The following is an 18314-nucleotide window of genomic DNA, read 5'->3' as shown; positions in this document are numbered from 1 at the left end:
GATGTGAGATATGTTACACCAGAAAAACTAAGCCAGATTTAATTACTGAATAAATGTAGATGCAAATGTTTGTTTTCAGAATCTAGCAATTATTTAGAATTTAACTAACTTTGCTATTTGAGAAGCTCAATACTGTGTTTCTTCCCGTCCACATTTACCACTTTCATTTGTGTGTACGCCTAACCACTTGGTACCGTTCGTTGACTCGTGTTGATATCCTACATTAATCACTGATAGTGAATTTGTTATACAGAAGGGAAATGAACATACCAGAGACAAGCACTTAATTCTTTGATGATTATAAATAAATTGCCTGACGATTTCTCAAACGATCCAACCAAATAGTCACCTGCAAAATCCGTCAGTGATTTTGTCATTCAGTGAAATTATCTGTACTTTCCATTTTCAGATTTTACTGAGCACCAACTGTTTGTAACGCCATTCAAAAAATGGTTCTAAGCACTATGGGACTTAACTTCTGAGGTCATCAGCCCCTTAGAACTTAGAACTACTTAAACCTAACTACCCTAAGGACATCACACACATCCATGCCCGAGGCAGTATTCGAACCTGCGACCGTAGCGGTCGCGCGGTTCCAGACTGTAGCGCCTAGAACCGCTCGGCCACCCTGGCCGGCAACGCCATTCATTCCACAAAATTTAACGGTATTATGATCGGCACAGTGTATTTGGTGGATAAATGCATAAACAGCATTCTCAATCAAACAATCCTTTTTGAGACCGAAGTTGTGATGTACGACGTACATGGTTGCTACATGAAAGTTACACTGTTTCTTAGGAGTGGTACTTCAATTGGCTGTTTTCTTATGTTGAAAATACGGGTCAGATAATTGTTATTATTTATGATAACATTTAAATAGCATTTACGGTCAATATTCTGACAAAATACTGTAATTTTTAATTCGGTGGCCTGATCGAAAACGTTCTGTTACTGGCTGATGCTCTCGTGACTTCACAGTATAGGAGTATATTAAGACAAAGCTATACTTTTACTACAGGAGCGTTAGCCGAGGTTATGAGATTTTTACGGACTTTTACTAGAAACAGTTTAGCTATTTAGTGATGGAAAACGCAATTACAGCTTTTAAGTAACAATAGAAGGGAATTTTGTTAACACTGATAGTGTAAGCCTTGTGGAAGATGCGTTTATCCTTCACCCATTTAGAGCGGCTGCGCAACGACGAACACTCTTTTCCCTGCTCCCTGCGATATCATTAAGCTCGCTCAAAAGTAAGGAATTGTAGAAATGGGTCACTATATTATAACTAGATTGTCGACTATTAGACATGAGCAACGACCTAAAGCACAAAATTTTCTTGGCAAAACTTAGTACTGATTTCCTGCGTAGAAGGCACTCGGCAGAGATACTGCCTCTGCCAGACGTTCCGTGGCGCATCGCATATCGCATTCGTCTGCCGTTGAAGAGGGCAGATGTTCGAATCCTGGAAAGCTTAAGTGTTTTTAAAAGTTTCACACTAAATACGAAAATAGCATTAGCGAGAACTGATTGTAGCAGTGGTTTCGATTGTGGGATGTATTATATGTAACTTCACATTAGTCTCCGTCTGAGAAACGGACAAATACCTTTACTTTGCGAACAAACAATTCACTTTCTTGGAAAGCATTGCTTGTAGTGAAGGTATCACCATACGCCTACAGTACACAAGGTGTAGGAAGATGATGATATACGGAGAGGTGTAAAGCGTGTACAACATGCAGGTGACACGAACGTGTAAGGGCTGTGATGTTTGTGAGTGTAAACTAACGTTAGCGTCTGAAACAGACTTACTTCATCTTATGTAAGATGATGAAACTGCAAAAGTTTAACCAAGAAGTACTATGTAGACCGTACTAAGATAAAAATATTGTTTCTAATAAAGTAAAAAGTGTGTGGTCAAGTTAACTAGAAAATATCTTTTTTAACGTGACTTGTGTGAACAGCGATTGCAAATGTAAGCGCATGTAAATAGCAAGGAAAAAACAATAATATTCTGTTTCTGATCGGTGTGGTGAAGTTTTGTAACTGTGATTTGGTTTTCATATATGAGGATTGTCGAGCCGTTTTACAAATAAGTTACAAGGTTCTTTCCGGTTAGATTCGAACCAGCGGTCTATGGACATAGAAACTTCCTGGCTGATTAAAACTGTGTGCCGGACCGAGACTCGAACTCGGGACCTTTGCCTTTCGCAGGCAAGTGCTTTACCATCTGAGCTACCCAAGCACAACTCACGACCCGTCCTCACAGCTTCAATTCTGCCAGTACCTCGTCCCCTACGTTCCAAACTTCACAGCTCTCCTGCGATCCTTGCAGGACAAGCACGCCTATAAGAAAGGATATTGCAGAGGCATGGCTTAGCCACAGTCTGGGGGATGTTTCCAGAAACAAGACATCGTCTTATAAAATTCGACGGTTTACCGTTCTAACTACCGAATAACTGAGGTGCAGTTGGGTAAAACGATAATTTTCACTAGTAATTTAATTTCGTTGAATGACGCTAACCTTCATTTTAACACATTAGCACATTTATTACATCTTCAAACTACTGTCACACACTTTAATTTCCGTGATACTTTGAACATGAGGAGACATTGATGGTAAGTAGACTTCCGACTGTTCTGTACAGTTTACATTTCATTAGGGATGTATAGTCAGAAGTACCAGGGCAGAGTTAGCAGAAAATGCTTTATGATTATACAGTGTGGTCAGAAATAGTCTGGAAAGCCTGGAAGGATGTTTCAGGATAGGCTTCGCTGAGAAGTAACTTATTGAAAACTTCGATACGTTGCGCCGTTCGTCAGTTGATAAGCATTGAACTTACGTCACCCCACTGTGCGTGCAAACTTAACCGCCCGCCAGAGACGCTGTCGCCAGAAGAATTAAGACCAAACAAGAAAGCGATACAAAAATTGGACATGTGACGGTAGTAAGGATCGAATCGGAGCTGTCTCGTGTGCTATCATCTACACTTTGGGGGGAGGGGGGGGGGGGCAACAACAGACACTAATTGTATCTCAGGCCGGTTGAATTTGCGTGCGCAACGGCCTGATTGGCCAACTTCAAAGAAAATTAACTCGCAAATGGCGCAACGTATTGGATTTTTTTTCTTGGCAATTTCTCAGCACAACATACCTTGCAATACCCTTACAAGCTTATCGGACAGTTTCTGACCAATTGCGTACGTCTAAAGTATGGAGCCTTTCTTGTCGAAGTGAGACATCGCACATTAATATTTTATATTGAGACATAGGTCAACTCTTAAAACGATCATTAGTTAACAAATGCTTTGCAGTGTGAGATTAACACACCAGATGCAACTTTTAATCTCTCCTAAGCTAACGATGCTGAATTGAGATTCACTGCACAGAAAAAGATTCCGTTACCATCCGTAACATAACAACTTTCATTCCTTGCCTACACCCACATAACCGTGATTTACAGATGCTTACGTAGGTCAACACACACAGTAAGCAATCTGAGTTTGTGGGAGAAGCTGTGGAGCTATAATGTAGGCTCTGTGTGTAAGAGGAAGATGACTCCACATTAGGGAATGCAAACGTGGGTTAGATATGGGTGTGTTTCTCCAAGAAGAGAGCAGAACACGCTACACTCCTGTGTGGGATCACCATAAAAAAAACGTGGCTGATAAGCGTTTTCAGTATGTTTTGCTTGACTATGCAAGGGTGTAATTTACCTGTGGAGCTACGATGTAGGCGACACTTCAATGCATATAAACCGCTAAATTTCCTCTCCAGGTAGGTGTTTTTGGGTGGGGAGCAACAGTATGTTCACAAAGCATACTTAGGTCGCTTATCGTAATACGCGCAGGCTGTTCGCAAATGATGCAGCTGTCTATAGGAAGACAGCAGTGCTGGGAGGTTGCAGTAAATTGCTGAGATTCGAAGATTGGTACACAGACTGGATGTAAATAAATGTAACAATGAGCAGACACAAAATGAGTAATCCTTTACTGTACAATTACTCTATTGGTGGAAACAGTAACTACCGTAAAATATCTAACAGTCACCATAAGCAGCGACCTACAGTGAAATAATCACATAAAGCGAAAATAGACGTTGGACAGACATTTTAGGGAAATTTAATTCATAAACGTAAGATGCAGTGGGTTACAAAACACTTGTTCGGCCGATTTGCTAGTATCGTTCGTTCGCCTGGCATACAGTGTTACAACAGGCACATAAGATTATTTCCTAATTTCCATAGATTACATGTAATAGGAATTCTGGGAAGGCTGTGCAGTGTCAGTTACACCTAGAGCCGTCCTCAAATGGGGCGTGTTTCTCATTGTGAGGAACGTCAGACATGGTGTCCTTGGAATGATCTGTTACATCTCACGGAACGTGTTCCTAATCGTGATTTGTGATCGCAGCGGTCGCTAGTGGCAGTTCTCGGCTATACTTGGCGCGCAAATCTGAGTTTCTATACGAAAGCAGATGCGCGTACAATAGCTGCGTTAAATCTTTTAGCGATTATCGAAGAAGAGTGGAGAAGAACGTTTTGGACTCGACCGCTTGAACAGCGAACTGCTGCCCGACGAACGCTATATAGTGCTGTACAAAGATCTGATACATACTAGTACTAATTATTTATAAACTCAATCGAATCTCCTTGCCATTTTCGGTTTTAAATTGACCATCGTTGAAGTATAATGTCCATACTCGCGATGCTGTATTTACTACCATTACTCTGAAGTAGGGCACTTCAGAGAGATTTCAAGACTGGGATTCGTTTCGTAATTTCATTCGAATGCAATAGGAGATTTTTCAAAGCTGTTCGCCATCACGGAGGAAGATATTAGCTGGCAAGATACGAACATGGGGCAGTCCATAAAACAACGAGATAGGTGGACATATATCTCATACAAAGTTTCTTAACATCAAAAACCTCCAGTGTATAATGTATGTTTGCTTTTTGACCTAGACCAATAGTCACGATAAGATCTCTGGTCCATAGGAAAAAAACATTCCAGTCGTTGGCCTATGCAACGAGAATTGCAGCGAATACGTTATTTATAGCACTGTAGATAACACTGCTATGAAATTAATAAGAAAGACCCAGAATCTTTGCGTAAACAAAAGGACAGAAAAAAATTCTAAGTAACTACACGTGATTCTGCCAACACTCTATAGTTCATGATTCTACTAACTACATTACAGCATCATGGCTACAGCACCTCAGTTATATCGCTGACACTGACAGTTCTATCTTCAAATTTCATAATTTGATATTTGACACAAAATTTACAAAAAAAACTGTAGCGATTTTGATGGATTATTGTGCCGCGGCACTAGAGCGGTATACTTTCAGAGAACACAGGTTACAACACTAAAAGCATTAAATGTGGGAAGCCTTCGACTACCAATGTATGGTTTCCTGTCACTGCATTATAACAAATCGTACCTTGACGCGTTTTCGAGAGAATGTGCCGAGGCTTTTTAACAGCTTATAGCCATACCACGTGCTATATAAAAGTCGCCAAGTACACGGTGAATTCTATACAATATGGCGTCTCCTCAGGTCTGCTTGTGAGGTAAAAAAATGCCCCATCTCATTGGCCACGTTCCTATCCACAAGGCGTGTACCTGACACGCCGGGCTGTTCATTTCACACTTCGCAATGTAGTTGAACGTGGATTTCCACGCTGTGACATCACCAGCTCCTTGTCCATGTACGTTTTGATGTCCGATGGGAGGATGCCTGAATTTATACAGGTTGTTCCCGTAAGAACACGCAAAAATTTAACAGGACATAGAGGATTCACCACTGACAATCTGAGATAGGGAACCTGGGGGTCGGAGAAACCAGCTTGAATAAAATCACAGTAATATGTACTTTTTAATTGTATTAGTTACAATTAATTGCGAATACCATCACTGACACAATGAACTTACCATTTGTACTATACCACACAAAATGAGCTGAAACTGACGGCCATCAAATTCAATGCAAGCACAACATCGGCCAACAAGATTCTGACGCACCTTGACAAATTTCCCTGGTGTGTTTAGAATCTCATCACCGGCAGCTACCATTCTGGCAATTAATTCCAACTCCGTATCAACTGGGGTCTCATACACAAGTGACTTTAGATCTCCCCATAGGAAATAATGAAGGGGATTCGGGTCAGGTGACCTCGCAGACCATGGAACAGAACCACCTCTTCCAATCCAGCGACCAGGAAGTGAAGCATTCAGATGGTTGCGGACATCCACACTGAGGCGAGGCGGTGCGGTGCGCTGTCATGTTATGTCCACGTCAGATGGAAAGTGACCGGTACGTTCTCCAGCAACTCAGAACTTTTTGCACGAACCTAAAGTACAGGTGGCCATTCAGACGGCCAGGTAGAAGATGTGGCCCAATGAGATTGTTGCCTACAATGCCAGCCCAGATATTCACAGCGAAACGTACTTTATGGTGTGACTATACGACAGTGTGAGGGTTTTCCTCGTTCCACACTTTGATATTCCTGCTGTTCGAAATACCATCATGATCAAATGAAGCCTCGTCAGTAAACAGCACGATTCAGAGGAAATCTGGTGATCAATCCGTTGTTGGAGCAACCGCGGACAGAATGCAACCCTTGGTGCAACGTCAGTCGTAAGTATTGCACAGACTCGCTGTGGGAGATATGGTGTAATTGTTGTTCGTGGACTACTCGTCTCGCGCAATTATCTCCAGCGTCCATTTCACGTGCAATACGAGGAGTACTTGTTTTAGAGTCCGCTGCAACGCGTTCCAGCACCGCCTCATCAAAATCTGGTATGTGCGTGGTTCCTCATGTTGCCACGTCCCTCGTTTCCTCTTTCCAATGAACCAGTCTCACGCATTCGTCGATCGAGAGAAACACACTCGTCGTGACGGATGGTGCCTGTTAGGAAATCGTTCCCTGTACAGCCTTTCATCAGCGACAGCGTTGCAACGTGCTTCCCCTTACAGAAGGTTCATGTCAGTCAGTCCTGCAAAATTGTACCGATATTGCTCCTTATGTATTGTACATCTCTGAATAGCACTGAATAATTGATGGGTCTGTCGTTGACTGGTAGTACGTTCAGTCATGGGACAATGTAAATACGATACAACAGAGGCACCTCATGTACAAGTGAAGTAAACGAAACCAGCATCCTGATGTCCTTCAAATGGTTCAAATGGCTCTGAGCACTATGGGACTTTACATCTGAGGTCATCAGTCCCCTAGAACTACTTAAACCTAACTAACCTAAGGACATCACACACACTCATGCCCGAGGCAGGAGTCGAACCTGCGACCGTAGCAGTCCCGCGGCTCCAGACTGCAGCGCCAGAACCGCACGGCTACCGCGGCCGGCGCTGGCTTCTCCGACCCCAGGTTCCCTACCTCAGATTGTTCAGTGGAGCATTCTCTATGTTCCGTTAAATTTTTGCACGCTCTTACGGGAACACACTGTATATGTAATTCTTTTCTTCTACGTGTTTTAGGTACAGTAACTGTCCAATGGATATCTAATTACATCTACCGCCTTGTGCATGGGCACTGCCCTTGTGGGATGAGATATACTCTACCTTAGTCGAAATCTGTTGTGTGGATACTATTCTAAGCACTGTATAACTTAATAACTCAAGTTCCCACATGATACAATGTTGACGGGAGGATATATTGTTAACTGAATGGGTGAAATCTGTAACATCATTTGCTACTTAACTGGCATGAATGTAGGGTGTCAGTATCTATGCTTGGGCGGTGGTGTGCTGGAATATTGGCTATTCCTCGTGTTCGTATGTCGCTATTAATACATATCGGTTGAGGAAATGTCGCACTAAACTAATTTGGGGCCGCTCTACTGAATGACCAGGTGAAATTCCGCTTTCAAGTAATTTTGTTCTCAACAAGGAACAAAGCTTCGCTTTCTGTCGACAGTGTGAATCGCATTAAATATTCCATGAGGACTATTTGTGTAGACTCTGGCTATTAATAGCAAATACGAAATTGCAAATATACACCAGAACACGTCAGAAAACGTATCTGATGACACTTAGCAGGCACACACTGTATTTGTGATCACTTCAGTAGCGTTTGAATTTTGGAACTTCAGCAAGGGGGAAGCAAGTGGTGTCTGCTATCGAGTGCAAACTAACTTTTGTGATATATAATGGTTCTCCACTCTCTCTCTCTGAAGTCCTAGCAGTCCACCAATTTCGATTGTGGAAGGAATTTACTACTACAGAAAAGAAACGATAGATTAGTACGGTCAATTTCCTCTGCTTATTGGAGTTCCATCTACTAGGAAGTTGCCTGATCCATTTGCCGAACTGACACAAAGCTAATATTTTTTATTTGCTAAAACGAATTTAGTACATTTAAGCAAATGTTCTGCATAATGACGTGCACACTTACATGCCAAAATACGGTCTTCCAGTGTCTTGCACGATATCACTGACGCTCACTCACCATTTCATGATTCTATTGAAGTGAGCCGCCAGTCTTTGAATTTTTCGCTTAACGTCATCTGTGAATCCTACTCTGTGTTGATCCCTTACAGAGCAGCAACAGTCAAGAAGGGAGTGAACAGCCGTGATGTAGGCTATCTTTTTTAGCATACGTTTGTTGCATCTTCGAAGTGTTGTGGCAATGAAATGCCATTTTTTGCCTTATCTTTCCACATGACGTGAACACTGCTGTAGAGACGATTCCATTATTTGGACCAATTTCTAGGTATATAGAGACGTTATTTAGAACATGATACATGTTGAGCAATGTCTAAATCAGGCTCGTCCAAACTGTGCCCCTGGGGCGCTAGCGCCCGCGATCGCCTGCGACCAGCGCCCCGGGCGAATTCGTATGTTGTCGCAGTGGCCGAGCCTCGCCATGCCGCTGTACGCGCGCTTCGTTCGTAAGTGTCTTCTTTTACAATGTTGACTGTAAGAATTAAAGAGCTTTATAACCTTAATTCTATTTTTTAATAGGTATTCAAACTTGGTCGGTTAAAATTATTACGTACAAAATAGCAAACTAAGGATCCCATGTCTAAACTCTGAAAAGGCATACAAAAAGATGTAGCCCGACGTATAACAAAAAATATTTACTTGTAACTGCTAACAGAATGAGACACTATATCCCTTACATAAAATTATTTCTAAAATAGAATATTTATGACTAGTTCATTTAAGAAACTGATATACAGGGCGAGTCTAAAGTCCTTGGACACCTTCATAAGTTGGAAGACTAAAAGGGAAAATTGGAATGTGATGATGGAAACATAGGTTTGACGTGGGGCCACAACTTTTGGAGTGAATGTCATTCATGGCCGCCATCTTGAAATCCGCCATTTTGAATTTTTTTTTTTTTAATGGGAAGGGGGGTGTATGACATCAAATAACACTCAATTGAGCTCTGGAATTGAGTGGTGTGATTTGTTTTTGTCTAGAAGTTATTAATGTTCAAAGTTACCTTGATACCGATTCATGTCGCCCTCTGTTCCAGGTGATCTAAAATGGGTTCAAAAATGGTTCAAATGGCTCTGAGCACTATGGGACTTAACATCTATGGTCATCAGTCCCCTAGAACTTAGAACTACTTAAACCCAACTAACCTAAGGACAGCACACAACACCCAGCCATCACGAGGCAGAGAAAATCCCTGACCCCGCCTTTAAAATGGGTCTGACACGTGAACGGAAGATCGAAATCATCCTTGTATCAGGGGAACGCAGCTACCGAACAATAGCAGCTGACTACAACAGACGGCACCCAGACAGAAAACCGGTATCGCACGGCAATGTGATCACCAAATTCGGGGAGACGGGCTCTGTTCACGATAGGACACGTAGTGGGCTACCAAGGACTGCCACCATTGAGGAAACTGCAACTGCGGTTGTTGCGTCGTTTGTGAAAAGTCCTAAACGAAGTACCCGTCGTTGGGCCCTAGCATGTGGAATAAGCCAAACCTCCGTTGTCCGGATATTTCACACCATTAAGTGGCATCCTTACAAGCTGCAGATGCAACATCGACTTAACGAGGATGACCCTGATCGCCGGTTGGAGTCCTGCCTGTGGGCTACTGAACAACACGGACTGGATCCTTCGTTTGCAAAGGGCACACTGTCCAGCGACGAGGCGTATTTCACTTTGAACGGGGAGGTTAATCGACATAACTGTCGATACTGGAGTGACGCAAATCCGAACTGGGTTGCTCCAATTCGAGAACATAGTCCAGCGAAGGTGATGGTGTGGCATATGGGACACCCACATCATTGGGCCATTTTTTATTTACAACACCTTAACTGCACCACAGTATCTGATGCTGCTGTAGGACCTTGTGTTCCCTTCTACACTGAACGTTGACGGCACTTTCCCATCTTATTTTCAGCACGATGGAGCCCCTCCACACTATGGCATTGGTGTCCGTGAATGGTTGGAGGAACAACTGCCAGGGAAGTGGATTGGTCGCCGTGTTCCCATGGAGTGGCCGCCCAGATCCCCTCACTTAACGCCCCTTGATTTTTATCTGTGGGGATATCATAAGCAGATAGCGTATGCTGAGAGCATCCGTGATTTGAGACACCTGGAGGAATGCATTCAACACGCCTGTGACCAAATTGCAGGATACACTCTCCTCCGTGTGCAGTCAGAGTGGTTGCGGTGACTACAGTTGTGCATTGCACGAGATGGACAACACGTAGAACATTTGTTGCAGCAGTCGGTATGAAGGTATTTTCCAAACTCTGAACATTAATAACCTGCAAACTGTACAAGATAGACAAAAACAAATTACACCACTAAATTCCAGAGCTCAAGCAAGTGTTACTTGATATGTTATACATCCCCTTCCTTGAATCCAAAATGGTGGATTTGAAGATGGCGGCCATGAATGACATTCACTCCAAAAGTTGCGGCCCCACATCAAATCTATGTTCCCATCATCACATTTCAATTTTCCCTTTAATCTTCCAACTTATGAAGGTGTCCAAGGACTTTTGACTCTCCCTGTATTTTTCAGAAGACACCTATTGTACATAATGACGAGTGCGCATGTGCAGTACTAATAGAATGAACCTGTGGGTCAGAAAACAACTGAGATGTTCGATTCTTGTTTTGGAGATTGTTTTCTAAAGCTTTGCGTAGTAATTCTGCCACACGAACACCAGTTCTTACCTAAACAGTAAATGGTTTGCTTGTTTTACCACTCATCGACCTCTTTTACAGAGGTGCGCTTCCTCTGTTACTTTACGTTGGATCTGACTGCGGGACAGTCGAGCGCAGCGCAGTGTTGTGCGGTCTCACTCGCTCCGCAGCTCCTACGCCGACACTAGCGACACACGGTCGCGGACGTGGACGGGGCGCTGAACTACACTGCCTTGCGCTGGCGCGCCCGCCGGGCGCAATTCTTCAATGAGCCTGGTCTAAATGGAACGTTACTGCTACGTCATGACAGGATTCCTAGAGAACATTACACTCCAAAACCTCGAGAAGAAACACGGCAAATTCTTCGCAAATCCAGCTCTCATGTGCCGACCTCGCCAGTCACGATTTTCTTTTTTAAACACAGCTTGTGATTCCATCAGTGGACTCTTCGGATTAATGTCCATTAGTAGGTGTTCGGATACTTTAAATTCGATAGTTATGCAGAATATAGATCGCTAAGACTCAAGTAACTTCTCAAATTTTGTAATTAGACTAGTGGCAGCTGCCTCTGCACGGAGGAGGACGAGTATCTGTTCCTACAGCGGGCTGTGTGGTGACAGACGTCTATTGTTCCCGGCATGTGAGGTGACATAACTGTTTATACAGCGAGCCACCCATGTGCAATGAGCCGCTTGTTACGGTGCGGTTCACAGCGTCCATCAGAGGAGAAGCCATAGCAGTCCCAAAAAAAGAATCACGGTACAGCAGTGGTAGATGCGCGGTTAACTGCCGGCTGCCAGGAGAGGCGCACAAGACACTAGAGACTATGACATGCAGTACTCGTCGCATAATTTTTTTTAAAGAAGTTCATACCTCTGCCATTTCAATCCTGCTATTATACATGGCAGTAATTTTTTTGAAGCTGCACCAGTGAGCTATACAGTTTTAAACTTGGAGTTTTTTCCTCTCTTTCTAGAAGTCCACTACTCTGCTCATACTGACATCATGCGCTGATAACTGGTTTTAACACAATGACAGTGGAAGGACGAGTACTTTACAGTGAAACGTTCCTACATAGACTAGTTATGTATCAAGTATGTATTTGTTTAAATAACGCACCTCTGTGCATTACTGTTGGTATTTGGGCCACTGGGAGAAAATTGTCCAAAAATTGTAACAAACTGCCTGAAAACAGTAAAAAATTTCCGCAAAACTAAACAATGGAAGGTGCTCATACGTTGGGAGTTGGTTCATTGCTGCAACTTCTGCTGCGGATGCAATATGTTGATTGACCAATGTACAGAGCACGAGCGATGAGCCCATCTCATGATGATGGCTACCATAACCGGACTAGTGTTGGTGAAACCTCTTAGGTGACCCTGACAAATTACGGTATCCAGGCCGACGAATTGGCCTAGATGAGTAGGGGAAGGTGGAACTTTTTTTGTGATATGGCCATCTCAATACTCGCGCCAACTAAAGTGACGATCCCCGTAAGAGTTCGGGTAAGTGTGCGCATTCGCACAGGAGGAGGTCAATGGCCGGGTAGCCTTTAACTATATGAAGATAACTGTTCAGAAAGAATTGAATGAATGGGCAAATATCCTTTAGGAACATTACGAATGTAGGTTGTGGACAGTTGGGAATGTGGGTCTCACGGGAAGCGTCCAAGGGATAAGTTCCTGCAGTCGCGCTATCCTCTGAGCCCTCGGTGGCTCAAATGGACAGACCGCCTGCCATGTAAGCAGGACCTCTGAGCACTATGGGACTTTACATCTGAGGTCATCAGTCCCCTAGAACTTAGAAACTAATTAAACCTAACTAACCTCAGGACATCACACACATCCATGCCCTAGGCAGTATTCGAACCTGCGACCGTAGCGGTCGCGCGGTTCCAGATTGTAGCCCCTAGAACCGCTCGGCCACAGCGGCCGGCTACTTCAGAGTGATGGTAATAAATACAACATCGCGAGTATCGATATTATACATGCAAGGAAATTCGATTGACTTTACAATTAATTTGTACTAGTACATATCTCAGATAGTTGTTACAGCACTGTGCAGCGTTCGTCGGGCTGCAGTTCGCTGTTCAAGCCGTCGAGTCCAAACGTTCTTCTCCACTCTTCTTCGACAATCGCTAAAAGATTTAACGCAGCTATTGTACGCGCGTCTGCTTTCGTATAGAAACTCAGATTTGCGCGCAAAGTATAGCCGAGAACTGCCACTAGCGAGCGCTGCGGTCACAAATCACGATTAGGAACACGTTCCGTGAGATGCAACAGATCATTTCAAGGACACCACGTCTGGCGTGCTTCGCGGTGAGGAACACGTCCCATGCTGGACTAGTTTAATGCAGCAGATCCGGGTTGGATTCTGGTAAACTTTTCATTTGTCACGATATATTACATTGCAGCCTGGAATATTACTGGACCCGTTGCATTTTTTTCCATTTGATATATATTACTCTGTGCCACTACCAATAATTAGATATGGGATCACATATGCCTTACCAACATCGAAGGACCTTACTAACAAGATATTGCGCTCGGGAGTTGAAAACCTGAGTTCATGACGAGAAGGTGTCGCCAAATTGCTTCTCGTACGGTTGTGTGGAATATGTGGTTCCAAGACACTTAGCAGAAATAAAAACTTGCCTTGCGGGAGTGGAGGAGTTGTGAAGTTGAACTTCTGACACGTGGCAGCGATGGGACCTAGAGTTTTTTCCTGAATAAAATGCCAGCACCAGTTGCACTTTCCTGTTTGTTTTGAAAACCACGACTGGTTTCGATTCCGAAGGCCATTATCCAGTAGGATCTACATAGTATTGAAAAATGACGTGTAATGGAATTACTGAAATAGAGAGGAATGTAGCAATATGCATCATCAACGGTAAGTATAATACATAAATGTTACATAAAAGCTTTTTTATAAACTTGATAAAAGCTGCATAATCAAAAATTATTCTCTAATCAAAAAATTACAGAAATATGTACCATATTAAATAATACTGAAGAACAAATTGGTGCTTTAATGCTTAAGATATCCTTTCCTGTTTCCACTAGTTTTTCAACATTACTTAGTTTATGTTACGTATTTCTGTTTTTTAGTAATACACGACTTATTACATATTTTTATTATGCTTTTATGAAATTTGTGAGAGAAATGTTTCGCAACAGTTATGTATTACGCTTGCTGTTTGTGATGCACACTGGAACATTATTCCCTCTCTGAATTACATTATAGTTCGGTTTTCGACACTATTTAGGTGTCACTGGATAATGGCTTTTGAGGCCGAAACCGGTAGTGATTTTTAAAATAAAATATGGAAACAGAGCTGGCTTTTTTATTCAAAATCAATACTGCAGTTGCGGAACCTGCATGAACATACTCCACATGCTAGACAACAAATTATTTTTTGTTGTTGACTGAAGCACTGTCAATTGTGCGGTATGGCTCCACAGTTCAACGACACACCTTCCTAGGCACAGGCTACCTACTAACGAAGAAGTAAAGATTCATGCAGCTGCAGCACATTTGTCACAATCGTAAAAAGTATTAACAGTAGTCTTTCCCTGACAGACTGCAGTAATAGCATTACTCCACTGAAACATTTTAAAAATGGGACACCATATTGAAGTGCTCCATCCATTGAAATATGGAACGTAAGCCTTCATCGCTAGTTGGTATAATGGCCAATATTGGCTACTCCTAATGAAGGTTCTTCTGGACAGCTACCACTAAATCCGTATCGAAGAAGTTTTACAGTTAGAATGTGTAGTGTTACTCTTAATGCATTCTTGGAGCCGTATTCCAATAGGGGTTGCCGCTCCACACGTTGCAAACAACATTGATCATTTCATTCACGACAACCTAAGAACTCTGCGACTCCGTAGAAATAGAGCAATGAGAACGCTTCAGTCACTTAGTTTCGGCCTAAGAGCATCTTCAGGCTGAGGCAGGGAGATTGTATATATCTTAATATGAAAAGAATGAGCTTCATATACGAAAAAAGAACTGCTTACTAGGTGCACAGCTGCATAGATATTATACCAGAATACCATTTAGAATTTTAAGATGTTCTTAATCCCGGAAATGTTTCTTCGAATGAACGTTTTATTTACGCGTAACAATTTATTGGAGTGTTTCTTCTTAAGAAGTTCAGTTCTATTATTCTGCGCGAGGCTCACTTTCTTTGCTCTGTCTATTGAACATTAATTTCACTGGTGGGCGACTCGCTTGTTATACTCTTCCAACAGCCAATACAACTTCGATAAAATCCTAAAACGAAGCTGTGTTATGCTATTGATCACCGACACATTCAAAACTCAGTGGATTCGATGGCACCGTATGTTGAAATTATCTAGGCTCTTGGAGGCGTGACCATGGGGGATATGATTTATAGCTCTGTAGATTTATTACTTCTTTTGGACAACTATAGTCCCAATACCCCGAGTGTGTTCGTATTTTTACACACGTTACATTATCAGAATGACGATCAGTCATTAGAAGTTGAACCGTATTAAGTACCTAGAAGTATAGGGAAACAGATGTCTGGAGTAATAAATACACAAATCCAGATGGTGAAGAATACGAAATCTTCGATTCTTCAGCACTATATATACTCTAACTTCGATGATCCCTCTTCGAAACGTCACGTAAGCCTCATTTTTTCAATTTGTTCCCACACTCACTTCCATTCTATTCCTCCATTTTTCCTGTATTTATTTATTTTTTCATTGTGATTGTCTATACACTCATTCTATTTAGATTTTCCCTACAATGAGAAAGCTCTTCATACCTGGACATTTAATTTAGCTTGTTTCCTGTAACAACTGTCAATATTTTTACTCTGTTTTTCGATCACCTGCTACATGTAATACTCTTCGAGCTATTCTTCAATACTTGTTCCTTTTATGACTGATTTTATTGTTCTCGTTAACTTGTTTATAGGCAATTAGTTTTACTACATGTATATCCACTTCTCTCTTGAGTGAAGTTCTTTGCTAACGTTATCCCTTCCTCCTCCTTAAAACGAGTTTTTTACTTTTTGACAATTTTATATTCGTTGTTTACTGCAATGGTACAGTCTAAGCACGAGAAAAGTTTTAAATCATGTTCTCTTTCATATTACTGGAACCCAAAAGGTTAAAGAAGCAAAAACAATAATGGCATGTAACTATTCAAGAACAGTTAAAACTGTATAACGATTTCTCCCTTACTTCTTATTTTCTCCGGGGCGTTTCCTATAAATTTGCGGTTTTTAATGCTCATATTGTGTTCTTTATTAATCAGTTCATGTGCAAACGTAAAATGAGCTTCATAAATGAATTACAATTTTTTCTCATACCTGAGCACAATCCTTCGGGTTAATTCAAAATCTGTGGAACACAGCTCTCTTGAAAACAGTAGCTCCTTTTAAGCCATACGGATTTATTTTCAAGAACGCATCATCGTTTTCCTGAAACACAAATAGGACAATACATAAATTTTTCCGTATGAACATACAATTACACAGCATTAACAAAAAAATTAGTGCATACTTTGACTACACTGTACATAAATGTTACTGAATGTCTGCTCAATCATTGGGCAGTAAGTTTTAGAAACTGTCAACGTTTTCTGATTTCAAGTAGTTGAGAGACGTCTCGTTCGACGTGAAAGTGTCTTACCGAAGTTCATAGTTTTAGTTAAGCTTTAAGAACAGACAAATCTGAAAACTTGTTTATTGAAGCAGGTCTCCAGGATGTGGACTTCTTACATTCACACACAAAATATGTAACCTGCGAGGACGTGCCGAAAAGAAAGTCCTTTGAATTTTTTATTCCTTTTCAGTATCGGTTGCGGTACAGTCAGTGACAGAATTTGTGAGACCCTCGCCTCATCGTTCTGCTCAACTACACAGCATTGCTATCTGATAGCACAGCGTAACATGCAAGGAGGACAGGTACTACCAGCATATTAATCTAAATCTAAAATCTTTCCTAACATTATCTGACTGTTTCAGGTCACGTGGGCGACTATATTACTACTAATTTATTTACCTCATATGTTTATCTTCTGTGTTCAATAAATTAACGAAAAGACGCTATTTAGAATTCACTGTACTAATACAAACGAGTTACAACTTATCATTAAAACGTTACCAAAGGAGTATTTCTTCATTAAAACGAAGTATTTCATATTGTCAAGAGTTAGCACACGAATTAGCAGGGTAACACGAACTTTCAACCTCGAAACGATCTCTGTATTCAGTCTATGGTCACAATGAAGTAGCGTTACAGAACCACCACGGAAGTATGCAGACATAACACCTCTATATCTACAGAGTACAGAACCAAGATAGCGACAAAACTTATGGAGCAGAAGTTGTCTTAGGATTTCTTAACTGAAAGCCAGTCTGCCTACTAGTGGCTTTTTAAAGTAGAGGTAAAAAATCTTGTCTCCACTGTCATTAGAAGCGAAAAATAACGCATTCTTCTGCTTGAAGGGCGAACACTTGACCGCTAAGCTAGCATACAACTGCGTCAAACACGGCTCACTTTTTGTCTCAATGACGGCCAAGACGCGCGCATAACTGACGAAGCAAGCTCCAGTTTGTTGGAACGAGCTTCCTGGGCTCTAAACCACCATTTTCCTACCTCTGTCATGAAATAAGAATAATTCAGATTTAATAATGTAAATGACGAGAAATATCGAGTGCAATTTACCAGAGTAATATTCGGAGCCAAACGAGGAAGTAAATCGACGGTCACATAACTGCCAGAAGTATTCTACAATGTTTCCATTCTTCAGAAGACTACGACTAACGACAGGCTGATATGGAGAAAGTTCGCCCTTCAAACAAACGGCGTTGCCGGCTGCCATTGCACTGACTGGAAGCAGAAATAATATAGGTCAATGAGCTTCTTTCTCATTTTTGTAACTATGATATGGCTCTAAAGTGTAATTACGAGAAACATCCAGATGCGCTGACAGCAACTCTATCATAATAAATAATGAGCAGGGAAAATTATTTCAGGGTTCGTCCTCTTTTGTTGCTGCCGTAGGTATTTTTGCTTCTGTGCCTTATGGAAACTGTAAACTAAAAAAATATTCACTGGAAGCGATTTGCTTTTTTTTATCACCACCAGACGCTATCAACGTTATACGTAACAACATTTCAACAAACTGTACAAGG

The 18314-nt window shown here is 41.8% G+C and overlaps 1 protein-coding gene across 4 annotated transcripts in view; it reads right to left on the bottom strand.

Annotated features, from left to right (window-relative positions):
- LOC126470151 (plasma membrane calcium-transporting ATPase 2-like) overlaps nucleotides 1-18314 on the bottom strand; it is a 374428-nt gene that overhangs the window by 124139 nt on the left and 231975 nt on the right. For all 4 annotated transcript variants that reach the window (XM_050097768.1, XM_050097769.1, XM_050097766.1 and 1 more), the window contains exon 4: nucleotides 16485-16595. The gene's annotated coding sequence lies outside the window, so the exon portion shown is untranslated. The remainder of the gene's footprint in view (nucleotides 1-16484; nucleotides 16596-18314) is intronic.

The sequence above is a fragment of the Schistocerca serialis genome, chromosome 3 (assembly GCF_023864345.2).
Source record: "Schistocerca serialis cubense isolate TAMUIC-IGC-003099 chromosome 3, iqSchSeri2.2, whole genome shotgun sequence".
Lineage (NCBI taxonomy): Eukaryota > Metazoa > Arthropoda > Insecta > Orthoptera > Acrididae > Schistocerca > Schistocerca serialis.
The sequence above is the reverse complement of the archived record's forward strand: the minus strand, read 5'-3'. Positions and strand labels throughout refer to the sequence as shown.